Genomic DNA, 13,666 nt, shown 5'->3' with positions numbered 1-13,666 from the left:
CGAACCCAGAATTAATGGGCATGCTGCACCTGAGAATATCCAAATCCCATCAGGATACACGCTTGAGAGACCTGAGCCTCAGCACTGAAATAAATAGGACATGCTGGAAGGACAGATTCATAACCCAGAGGCTCACTTCACTCTGGAATAAAATCCCAGTCCAGGTTAGGCAGAGTCCCTCATTGACTCTCTTCAAGAGGAATCTTGATGAGTGGATGGGACATTGTAGATTTACGCCGGGTATCACTTCTGTGTCACTGTTAGACAGAGGCACAGTATACTAACCTTGGAAAAGGGCATGGCAAGATATATTTACAATGGATGGCGACAGCCAAACACATTCTGGCTAGGTTCTTAAATGCCCTAGGGCAGATTGCCTAGTATGATGCTATGAACCTATGAACCTATGTACCTTGTTCCCCAGTGGCCCTATGTGCTGTTAATCACCATGGCAATCACAATACTATGGTAGCATGTTCAAAGGTCAGTTGTCAGTCACCTCTTTGCTACAGTTGTGGAATATGTGGGTCATGTGGCAATGTCCCAACTGCCACATGTACACAGTCAACCTTCTCCCCTACACATGGACGTACAACACATGTATGAGATGGACCCACATAGCCAAACTGGGGACTAAGCACTCTGAACCCAGTACTGGCATAACCTGTCAGGTGGCATGCAATACTACAGTGACTACAATACCAGTCTGATGTAGACCTACACTGACAGCAATACAAGCACGGGAACACACTGGGCCATTTGTGGAGCCTTAAAATAGCATCCTGCCTGAGCGGCACACACCTCTGCAGCTGGCACACAGGCATACGTTATGCCTAAACACATCACACATAACACATAGCACACAAATCCTGTGTGCCAGTCATAGCCTGTACGGCTAGACAACACACCTGCCACAGTTGTGTTAGCTACCTTTATTGTCCGGTACAGTGTGGTCAAGCTCACCAGGCTGGACAAGGTGAAGGTCACAGTGATATGCCTGTGGGGCACTATGGTCCACCACATAACACAAGCATACAGGTCAGTCAGAGGCATGGACACATATGACTCAGTCATTGTCCATGCCACATACCTTCTCCTGCTGTACTTGTAGGGTGCTGACATCATCAGTGTTTAGAAAGGGGAATGTGCATCCTGTAGTCTGTTCTCCTAGTTGCCAAATGGGACATTTCTCTCACACACACACTAACCCCCCTCAGCCAAACACACACACTTGCAGGATTCAAACCCCTACCTAACTATGTTATGACACCCGAGATGGATGCATTAGCAGAGCGCGTTATTCACATTACTGGGAGGTTTCCCTTCTCCTGCTGTACTTATAGGATGCTGACATCATCAGTGTTTAGAAAGGGGAATGTGCATCCTGTAGTCTGTTCTCCTAGTTGCCGAAAGGGACATTTCCCCACAATTGCACACACACTAACCCCCCTCAGCCAAACACACACACTTGCCGGATTCAAACCCCTACCTAACTATGTTATGACACTCGAGATGGACACATTAGTGGAGCATGCTATTCGCATTACTGGGAGGTTTTCTTTCTCCTGCTGTACTTATAGGGTGCTGACATCATCAGTGTTTAGAAAGGGGAATGTGCATCCTGTAGTCTGTTTTCCTAGTTGCCAAAAGGGACATTTTCCTCACACACACTAACCCCCCTCAGCCAAACACACACACTTGCCATTTTCAAACCCCTATCTAACTATGTTATGACACTCGAGACGGACGCATTAGCAGAGCGCGCTATTTGCATTATTGGGAGGTTTCCCTTCTCCTGCTGTACTTATAGGGTGCTGACATCATCAGTGTTTAGAAAGGGGAATGTGCATCCTGTAGTCTGTTCTCCTAGTTGCCAAAAGGGACATTTCCCTCACACACTGACCCCCTCAGCCAAACACACACACTTGTCATTTGCAGGATTCAAACCCCTACCTAACTATGTTATGATACTTGAGAAGGACGCATTAGCAGAGCGCGCTATTTGCATTACTGGGAGGTTTCTCTTCTCCTGCTGCACTTATAGGGTGCTGACATCATCAGTGTTTAGAAAGGGAAATGTGCATCCTGTAGTCTGTTCTCCTAGTTGCCAAAAGGGACATTTCCCTCACACACACTAACCCCCTCAGCCAAATACACACACTTGCAGGATTCAAAGCCCTACCTAAATATGTTATGACACTCGAGACGGACGCATTAGCGGAGCACGCTATTCGCATTACTGGGAGGTTTCCCTTCTCCTGCTGTACTTATAGGGTGCTGACATCATCAGTGTTTAAAAAGGGGAATGTGCATCCTGTAGTCTGTTCTCCTATTTGCCAAAAGGGACATGTCCCTCGCACACAATTGCACACACACTAACCCCCCTCAGCCAAACACACACAATTGCAGGATTCAAACCCCCTACCTAACTATGTTATGACACTTGAGACGGACACATTAGCAGAGCATGCTATTTGCATTACGGGGAGGTTTCCCTTCTCCTGCTGTACTTATAGGGTGCTGACATCATCAGTGTTTAGAAAGGGGAATGTGCATCCTGTAGTCTGTTCTCCTAGTTGCCAAAAGGGACATTTCCCTCACACCCAATTACCCCCCTCAGCCAAACGCACACACTCAGCATTTGTAGGATTCAAACCCCTACCTAACTATGTTATGCCACTTGAGACGGACACATTAGCAGAGCGCACTAGTCGCATTACTAGGAGGTTTCCCTTCTCCTGCTATACTTATAGGGCGCTGACATCATCATGTGCATCCTGTAGTGTGTTTTCCCAGTTGCCAAAAGGGACATTTCCCTCCCACAGACTTGCACACACACCAACCCCACTCATACACACTGAGCATTTGCAGGATTCAAACCCCTACCTAACTATGTTATGACACTTGACACGGACGCATTAGCGGAGCACGCTATTCGTATTATTGGGAGGTTTCTTTTCTCCTGCTGTACTTATAGGGTGCTGACATCATCGTTGTTTAGAAAGGGGAATGTGCATCCTGTGGGGAGGCAGACGCCAAGCACACTCTGGCTAAGCTGTCATTCCCTAGGGCAAACAGCCTAGTGTTGACCTCTACACCCATATGTTTAATTGTCAAATGCACATTATTTGTTGCTGATAGACTGTTTGCACGTCTTTATTGCCATAGCATTCCCTGTTTGTATGAACAACTTGTGTATCTGTGGAAGATGTTTGCATATGGGAGGGATCCACTATATCACGTATGTTTCTGTAGTCATTTAACTGTGTGCACTGGGCAGATTGCTGTAATGTGGTTGGCTCCTGGAATAACACGTAAAAATACCAGATATGTGTGTCCAACTGCTAAACTGAGATTTGGCCTAAGTGTGTGAGCATGCCCAGTTCAGCCTTCCAATGGCATGTTGTCTGACATATGTCTCATTTATCAAAGTGTGTGAGCATGTCCAGTGTGAGCATTCCATACGTTGAACTCTGCAGCCCACCACATTTGTGGATGAGTGTGAACTTTAACAAATATCTCCCGTTTATGGTTGTGTGTTGTGTGTCATGTTGTGTAGTTACTGTACAACTGCTTTGTGTGTAAACACAACAGGATTATACTGTGCCTGCAGGGTTTGTATGGGATACTTTGCATACAGTTGTCAACATCCTTTCACACTGACCTAACACTGTAGTACTGTATAGTGTACTGGTTCAGTACTTTGACTGTGGTGGACAGTATCCTGGGCTTTAGTCCTATCACTGCTTTACATTTCCATAGTGAGCACAACAGCCTGGTTAGGGGCCAGTTGTGCACATCTGACCATGTTGCATTATGTTCAGATATGAACTACTTAAACCAGGCTTGTCCAACATTGGTAGTGTATTCCACAACATAGGTGTACATTTGCAAACACTAGCGATGTGTCCTAGGCCATTTCTAATGCTAGTCGGAGAGTGTGTTTGTCCTTCGACACACATTGTAAGTGAAGTTTGCCATGACATATGTCATGGTTAGTATACTGTGCCTCTGTCTACCTGTGACATGACAGTGATACCCAGGATAAAGCTACCATCTCCCATCCACTCATCAAGATTCCTCTTGAGGAGAATCAATAAGTGACTCTATGGGTAGCCTGTACTGGGAGTTTACTCATGGGTGGGGGTGGCTTCTGTGTTATGGATCATGCAGTACAGCTTGTCCTATGTAAGTCAGTGCTGGGGTTCAGGTCTCTCATGTGCATAGCTCACTGCCATTCAGATTGTACAAGGTGCAGCATGTTTATTTATACAAGCTTGGACATGGCTTTATCATGTGGGTGGGCAGTATGGTAGTGTGTGTAGCTGCAGTTTGTTTAATCAGGCAACACATGGCATCTGTGCAAGCTCTTTGATACTCCTGGTGAGGTACTGTTGGGGACTTTACAGTTGATGGAGGTGTTTGCTGAGGTACATCCCACAGGGACTATTGTAGTCAATTGTAATGCTGATGAAGGATGACTGCAGAGCCACAATGACCTCCCCTTATCTAGATCTGACAACCTTCATGATTAGGTGGGTATATGGTATGTTTCTGTAAACACTACAGCACATGTTTGTCCAATGCAGGATATCTATCACCTTGTGTCCCCAGGTCTCTCATTACATGTTAAGTACGTAATGGGTTAACACCTATGTGGTAACTGGTGGGCACTTACTGTATATCCACATGGGGTTGACTATACACTTTTCTGCAATTAGCTTGCCATATATGGTGAGCAGTTTGTAGTCCTCTGCAAACATGTTCAGACACAGTCCTTCCAAGTTGGCCTGTACCTATGGGACATATATACCAGACAAGGGAGATCCCAGGACCAAGCCTTGTGGGATGCCAGTTATATCTGGTTTGTAGTCTGAGATGGCTGCAGCATGTCTGACCATGTCTGTTCTGTCCTTGGTCTGGTTTGCAACCCCTCTACTGACATAGGGGTTTATATTTAAGCTGGTGAGCATATCTATAATGAACACGTAGGGTATTGTATAGAAGCCTTTGCAAGGTCCAGCTACGCTGTGTGGACCACATTGCCCTCATCAATGACCTTAATGACTTGGAGTCCATGGACTCCAAGACGAATGGAATGCCAAATCACACTACTGCTCAATGTCAGCCTTACCACAGGATATGTACCCAAAGAGCAGTGTACAGCAACAGTGGTAAGGCTGACATGGACTCCAAGATGAATGGAATGCCAAATCACACTACTGCTCAATGTCAGCCTTACCACTGTTGCTGTACACTGCTCTTTGGGTACATATCCTGTGGTAAGGCTGACATTGAGCAGTAGTGTGATTTGGCATTCCATTCGTCTTGGAGTCCATGTTGGACTCAGCCCAGGACACCATCTCATACCATTGCTGCTGTGTGTTTTGCTTTGTAGATGCTGGCTGTTACCTCATCATCTGCAATGTCAGGGGGCCAGCAGTCTGCTGGGATAGATATTTTGCATTCTGGGGGGGGGGGGTCTGCACTGCACCTGTCAGGATGTATGTTGGCAATATGTGTATGTGTTTGGTATGTTGTTTGTGATATTTGTGTGATTCAGAGCATATCTGTGAATTCCCAACATGGTTCCTACCATCAGTTGTGAAAGCCTTGGGATTATCCTTAGTGTCCTGTACAATTTGTATCTTCATAGGTTCATAGGTTCATACTAGGCTATCTACCCTAGGGCATTTGTTAGTCTAGCCAGAGTGTGTGTGGCTTTCGCCACCCCTTGCTATGTGAATATTATGGCCATTTATGATTTGCTTTGCTGTGCCTCTGTCTGGACATGACACAGTGAAGACCCCCAGTGTACCTCTACGATCATCCATCCACTTGGCAAGATTCCTGTTGAAGAGTGTCAGTGAGGGGCTCTGCCTAACATGGAGTGGGATTCTGGTCCAGGATGTGGGGAGCCTCTGGATTATGTATCTGTCCCTCCAGCACATCCTATTTCATTATGTGTTGAGGTTGACATCTCTCACTCTCACAGCTCAGATGGCTTTGAGTTTTCTAGGGTGGAGCATGTCCATTACTCCTGTGTTGGGCAAGGCCTTGTACAACTGCATTCAGCTGGGGTGTCTACAGCCAGGCAGCATATGACATATATTTGAGACCCTTTATCCTCTTGGTGAGGTACCTTTGAGGTCTTTCTAACTGAGGCATTGTACTAGATTATGGGTGTGATAAGAGAACAGTATAGGGGCACAATGACCTCTGTTGACGTAGATGTGAATCCTTTCATGATACGGTGTCCAATGTAGACAGTCTTCCTAGCCACATTGGCAATGTGAGTGTCACATAACAGGTTACTGTCTACTTGTGTCCCTAGGTCCCTGGTTACTCCTTCCATACATAATGGTTTACCACCTATGTGGTAATTTGTGGTACCTTGTTTGGTATTTGGTGGGACATTCATACTGTCCAGTGTCTTCAGGACAGCTGGGTGGGGTTCCTGTGTGCGAGAGTGTGGTCTGTAGCATGCTACAGACTGTACAGCAGTCTTGCCTACAGTTAGTTGCACATGGGTGGACTCCAATGCCTTGTGCATTGTCAGTTACCTGGACGTATGGGTGTCTGTGCTGAATATGGATACTCACCCTCCTTTTATGTTTTGTTCCAGGTTTTGGGGCCATGACATGATATGTGGTATAACCTGGTAGTGCTGGTGTGCTGTCAGGAGGCTTGCAGCAGGTTTCTGTCACTGCACAGACATCGATGTTCTCCATACTGGGGATGGCCTCAGGAGCATGCATATTGGGGTTTACACATCTGGCATTGGTCAGCATTACCCTTATGTTTCTTTCCACTTATGTTTTCTAGGGTGGTGGGTTAGTCTTTTCAGCCTTGCCTATGAAAGGCTCTATGGAGGTGGCAAAAGCCTTATCCAATATCCAGACGCCCAGGGGTAACAGGTGCAAGCCATCCCTGGAACAGCTGCGTGGCTTGTCAAGCATGACATCCCAAGCAGACAGACATTGGATCCCCTTGGAATGACACCAGTAAGTGTGCCACTTGTTATAACTGATCATTCCATGTTTGTACTGTGGCATCATTCTTGGTAAGGGTAGAATGCTGCAAACGGTGAGTGTCATACCGGCCTGGACTACATAATCAGAGAGCTCATCTATGTCTCTTTTCATGTAGTCTAGGGAGGTACATCTCAGGTCATTCACACCAGCATGGACTATGACTGCATCATATTTCTACTTGCTTTGGGGTGACCTGCATACTTGTGTTATGTGGCGTATTGTGGCAGCCTACAGGCAGCTTACTGTACCCTTTCCCTTGTTCAGTTTGGTGTGCGGGACAGCAGTGTGTCTCGCTATGGAGTCACCTGTTACAACTGTATCAGGCATGTTGTTTCTCCTTCTAGCCTGTGACTGTTTGGCACACCAGCTTTGTGTACTATGTGTTGCATGTGCTATGTTTGGAAGTTGTTTGATTGGCTGTCTGCTTTAGAGGCCTCTGTTGGTGTGCTGTGTTTGTAATTTGTGCCTCCGGGAATGTTTTTCTGTGTTTATGTCTTTGGTTTGCAGTTGTGATAGGTCTATGTGGGACTGTGTTTGTGGTGTGTGTGGTTACCTTCTCCTCCTGACTAGTTTTGGGAGTACTGAGTTGAGGGAGCTCAACCTCCAGTTTGGATAGATGGTTGCATCTCTCACATATATTTGTATTTCTTGGGGAGAGTTGGGGGTTGTCTGTGTACTTGGGGCAGGTGTAACATTGCCTCAAGATTCACAGATTCAACTTGTTGTGGCTGGTCTTAGTGGATTGTATGTGTGGGCATATTTTATTGCCATACTACTGATCAGTGATTACTTCATTGTTTATGTTTGCTCTATCATGTAGTAGCTTCCACATTCTCTTGCATGGTTTGGTTATGGCTGGTGTCCACCATGCCAGATGCCTGCGTGTATGACATTGTGTCTTGTTTTAATTTAGGATTGCATAATCCAAGCATTCCTGGCAGTGTTCATGGAATGCCTGTATTACAGGTTCTGAGGTGTGGCCCATATTTTGCACCTGCACAGGACCTTTAATGGATTCCACATCAGTTTGGAGGAGTGCAAATATTGCTTTACACATGTTTTCCACTGTGTTTTTCTGGCCAGGGACTGTGGTCAGGATTTGTATATCCAGTGTGATTACTCTATGGTCTGGTTTTACCAGTGAGCAATACACTTCTCATCTTGCCATCCAGTACCCATGTTGCTGGTTATCACATCCAGTATGCTTACCCCTCTTGTGGGAGTGGTACGTTGTTCCTGGGCATTTTGGTTTATGGATTCTATGAACTTTTGTCCTACAGTGTTGGAGCTAGTATAATGCTCCCAGTCTATGCCTGGGTATTTTCAGTCACCCAATATAATGTGGTTTGGAGGACTTGATATATTCATGTATTCCAGCATAGGCCATGTGCAGTTCCTGGTGTTGGGACAGTAGTCTGTAGCAGGCTATAAACTGGGGACAGTTTTAGCCACTGTTACTTGACCATGGCTAGTCCATGCTGCTTCTTGTTGTGGTACCAACATGGGGGTGTGGTTATCCTTGACAATTATTGCTAGTCACCCTCCTTTTGTAGCTTGTTCCATGTTTTGAGGCTGTACAGCACAGTATGAGGTGTAACCTGGTAGTGTTAGGGTGCTGTTGTGAGCCTTGACCCAGTTTTCTGTTACAGCACAGATATCAACATTCTCCATACTGGGTGAGTTTAGACTGCATGCATCTTGCTGTTTTGACTTATCCCTTATCTTATTCTTATCCCTTCTGATACCTATGGAGGTAGGTTTGTGTTTTGAGCCTTACCTATTCAGGGCACGCTGTGGGTAACAACAGCCTTTGCCAGTATCCATACGGCCTGCACTGATAGGTGCACGCCAGTCCTAGCAGGTGGAGCATCATGTCATGCTCAGCATGTCATCCCAGGCTGGCACACATTGGATCCCCTTTGACTAACTGCGATACTTCAGTCAATTATTGCACTTGATCATCTCATTGTCATATTGTGGCATGATGCTTAGTGAGGGTAGGATGTTAGTCAGGGTCCTCAGGTGCGCATATAGTACATGGTGTTACATTACTTAACACATGGCATTCATGCCTCAGGTGATGCTGCAGGGTTGCCTCTGTTGGATGCACATATTACACTCCCTGCACATGTTTGTGAGCAGGTCATGTCATTTTAGGCATCCCTGTTATTATCTGAGTGAGTCAGAGGGGGTATCATTCCCAGGGTTCCCACTGAGCCAGTGTATGTGCTATGCGTTGCCTCTTTGCCAAAGCCAGGGCATACTGGGCACTCCTCCTTCTGCCTACTGGGGCAGGCTCAGATTGTTCCTCCTCCGAGTCACGCTCTGCCTGTGATGGCCTTGGCAATGGTGGGGGGCTGTTTGGCCCGGCCCTAAGCTGGTCCTGCTGCAGCTGTTTTCGCAAGATCATATTATGTAGCATAGCACATACCATGACAATTTGGGTACATGTAGTTGGTGTGTACTGCAAGGCTCCACCAGATGTGTTCAGACACCGGAACCATGACTTGAGCAGCCCAAACACACACTCTATTACATTACGTGTTTGTGCGTGTGCCTCATTATGGCATTCCTGTTCAGGTGTGTGTGCGTTTCTGATGGGTGTCATCAGCCACGGCTCCAGTGCATAACCTGCATCCCCCACTAGGTGTCCGTGCGGGATGTCCCCATTGGCAAATGTCTGTTACAGCTGCGTCAAATGCCAGATGTGGGAATCATGGTAGCTCCCAGGGCAGCCAGCACACACATTCATTATTATGCCCTGGGCATCACACACGACCTGGCAGTTGATGGAGGGGAAGCCCTTGCGGTTAATGTAGGCCCTACCCCGCTCACCGGCTGGTGCTTTGATGCATATGTGCGTGCAGTCTATTGCACCCACTATCTCAGGGTATTCCACTATTTGCTGGAAGAGATGCATATTGCTGGCCAATACCTCATGGGCATTGGGGAAATATACATAATCACCGACATGTGCTGACATGGCATCCAGGAACTGGTGCAGTACCCTGGAGGCTGATGCCTGTGATATCCCCATCATATCACCAGTTGGTCTCTGGAAGGTACCTGTTGCTAGTATTCTTAGGCCAACACATACCTTGGTTTCCACTGGGATGGGTTCCCCTCTGTTGGTTCTGTGTGTGAGGCATGGCCTGCACAGCTCCAGTATTTGCTGCAGGAGGTCTCTGTCCACTCTATAGCGCTCTACTATCTCCAGCTCATGTAACCCATGGTAGGTGACCCTGGGCCTGTACACTCTTCTCCATCTCCTCACTGTGGGTTGTCTGGCACCATCTGCATTGTCACCACCCTCAGCAAGTCACCTATGTCTCATTATGACAGCTATGGCAGCCCCTAACATTTCTGCTCTGAGTTCAGTTTTTTCAGTTTTCACTTCTAATAGCTTACTCCTGTCTTGCAGTGTCTCTTGAGAGAAACATCTTGCACTGCTGTTTGCAGATTTTTAAGTGTTGGGCTAAGCTACTATTCTGCCTGTGTAATTGCCTGCTTCTAATTGTTTTCACCTGCTAGCTCCAGCAATATTCCCTGGTAGCTTCCAACTAATTATGTTGCTTCCTTTTTCCTTTCTGTTTCCTCAGGGGGGAGCAGCGTGTATACCAGCAGAAACACACTCACAGTGGCTTACATGCGCGCACACATGCTTACACGGCTCAGAATCGTCTTATTCGGGTTAAAACACAAGCACACCAGCTCAAACAGTGTTACAGGTCTACCAGCAGGCTTCTACATGCTAAGTCTGCCCTACACGTGTGCACACCCGCGCAAACAGTGTTAAACAGCTACCAACACGCTCCCACATGCTCAGTCTGCCTTACACGTGTGCACACTGTCTTACTCACGCTTCATGGCACGCACATGTGCGCATGCATGCCCAGCAAGAAACTTTGGTGTAGGCAACAGTATACACCTTCCATTTCTTGACTTTCCCATGCTTATCTAGTGGCACACCTCTTTCCATGATATCTGTCTGACATCTGTCATGTAACTCTGACCTCCAATGAACTGCATTTCTTTCTACCATTCCCCCCTGTGATGTCACCTATCTCCTACTCTGTTCCTCCCCCTTCTGTAACTCTTACACTATTCAGAATGTGCTCATTTGCTATGTGACAGTGGAATTCAGTATCCTAACACTCATTTGCATCAGATTGCCTACTAATGCTTAGTTACATCTCTTAGACTCAGCTTCCCCCCTTAGCAACCACTACACGGTGGCCATGTTGTTTTTGGTCTGCTGGTCCCTGCATTGAAATTCCATGTATTGCATAAAACCCACATTTGTGGGTTTATAACCTTCATTTTTATGTTTTATACAGCGCAGCCCGTTTGCGTGGGGCTGCGCTGGGTTTAAACAGATCGCCGAAAAAAAAAATTATATTTTTAATATTTTTGCATCGGGTTACCTTGCCAATGGCCACATATTTGGCCATTGGCATGCTGCCTGAGACATATGCACCCTTTATTTGGAGCTGACATGGCTCCATTGTGGTTTTTGCAGAAACATACTCAGTTGTCAACTGAGTACATTTCTGCAGCTACAACGGCTCTTACACGGGCTGTTCTGGGCTTCCTGGATCACTAATCATACTCATTTGCATGCTATTCGGCTGCAAGTGAGGTGATTAGCTTATCCACGCCCATTCCGTGTAAGAGACATTTTAGCTTGTCTCTTACACGGACTTTGGGCTGTTCCTGGATCGCGAAGGCTGCATGGAGTCTTACTCTACTCTTAGACTCCGTGCAAGCCTTCGTGAATCCTGCCCACTGTGTTTATTCCACCAGATAATAGCATACCAAAAGGTGGCAGATGCCATAAATTAGATGAAAGAGTTGTTATCATCTACAAGAGTAACTTCACCTGCTTACCAGCCATATCCCAAATTCCTGTGTCTATAAGGCATGAATCCATATACAACCACATTAGGATTAATAAAATAAAAACTCATCCTAGTTCAAATAAATCTATAACATGCAAAACTTCTAAATGTCTGTCATTTAATATCACTTATGCTTAAAAAAGTTGTCTTTTTGTGATTAGCTTTTAATCACATATCTGTGGTTACAATAAATTACAAACTGAAAGGCTTGCATTATAACAGCTGTCTTGTTATTTGTGAGCACTTGCCACCCATTTTGGGGGATTCAGAGAGACTTAGCCCTTTGCAAAAGAACTTTTATTTTCTTTTTTTTTTTCACAAAAAGAAGAAACAACATGCAGGAAAGTAGTTTGATTTAACACAGGGAAAGCATGCATATCACTTCAATACTTATCTTTCTTCTTAACATAATTATTAACTGGAACAAATAATGGAATTAGATGAACATCAGTCTAACTCTATAATCTAACAAAATCAAGTCGCTTACTATTTGGACTGACAAAAATTCCGTCTGCTAAAGTACTTTTGACTAGAGCCTCATAAATACTCCATAAAAAATTAATTTCTCTGGTATTAATGTCAAACATGATCTGTGATTACCTCACCTTTTTGCTGTTTGGAAGCATACACAAATCAGTAAGGCACATAGATTCCGCCTTTCTAGGAATATATTAACTAAAACAATAAGTGAGAAGGTCACTGAAAAAAACAATCCGTAAAAACAAAATGAAAACTCCAGCAAAGCTAGAACTTCCACTGAGTGACCGTCCAAACCTGTTGTATCAGAGGCACATGGAATATATACAAATTACCCTTTTGAACATCAGGTGTTTCAGCTAATTGGCGATTCTGAATGCCTATGACTTGTTTTGTCATTTTAATGGACAATTTCAGGCCAATAAAGCCAAACCCCATTAACTGTGGATATGCATATTTCGGCCTTGTTATAACCTCGTCAGTACAGCACAAGCAGAGTATTTGAGTAAGCATAAGAAACACAGGGCTGTTATACCCAGCTCATGTCCATTATCATTAGGGTCACTGCAAAAATATCCCAAACAAGACACTAAAACAATAAGTGAGAAGGTCACTGAAAAAACAATCCGCAAAAACAAAATGAAAACTCCAGCAAAGCTAGAACTTCCACTGAGTGACCTCCCAAACCTCTTGTATCAGAGGCACATGAGATATATGCAAATGACCCTTATGAACATCAGGTGTTTCAGCTCCCTTTTTGCAGTGACCTTAATGATAATGGACATCAGCTATTGTCTATAATTAAATATATTTAAACCTTTCATTGTGGCTGGTCTGTCTAGAGATATTTAAGTTTTGAAAGTACTTGCATATTTATTTGGCGACACTGTATAGGCAACTCCTAATAGCCTTGCACTTGTCAAACTACCATTTGTATTAATATTAATATTATACAGTAAGACTGGACACCCTTTGTTAAGGATCTGACTGGTGGCAGTGATAACTACCTTATAGTCTGGACAAACAGGGGCATAACTAGTAAACATGTGCCAGCCTTTCCCAGGTGTATTTGTATAAAAATCAAACTCAAAGAGTGTGTGTGTCAGCTATGTGGGCAGGGACAAAAAGCAATGGTTGGACAGCGAGGTTGTTGGAGGTCTTGGCTTGGTCACTCAGTTGAGATCTCACGCTATAGCTGTGCCAGTGGGGAGTTTTATTGGGGATCCAGAGAAAGAGGGAGAAAACAGCCCCAGACTG

Source organism: Protopterus annectens, chromosome 3.part1 (genome assembly GCF_019279795.1).
Source record: "Protopterus annectens isolate FY-2018-M chromosome 3.part1, PAN1.0, whole genome shotgun sequence".
NCBI classification, from domain to species: domain Eukaryota; kingdom Metazoa; phylum Chordata; order Ceratodontiformes; family Protopteridae; genus Protopterus; species Protopterus annectens.
This window is presented reverse-complemented; position numbering follows the sequence as displayed.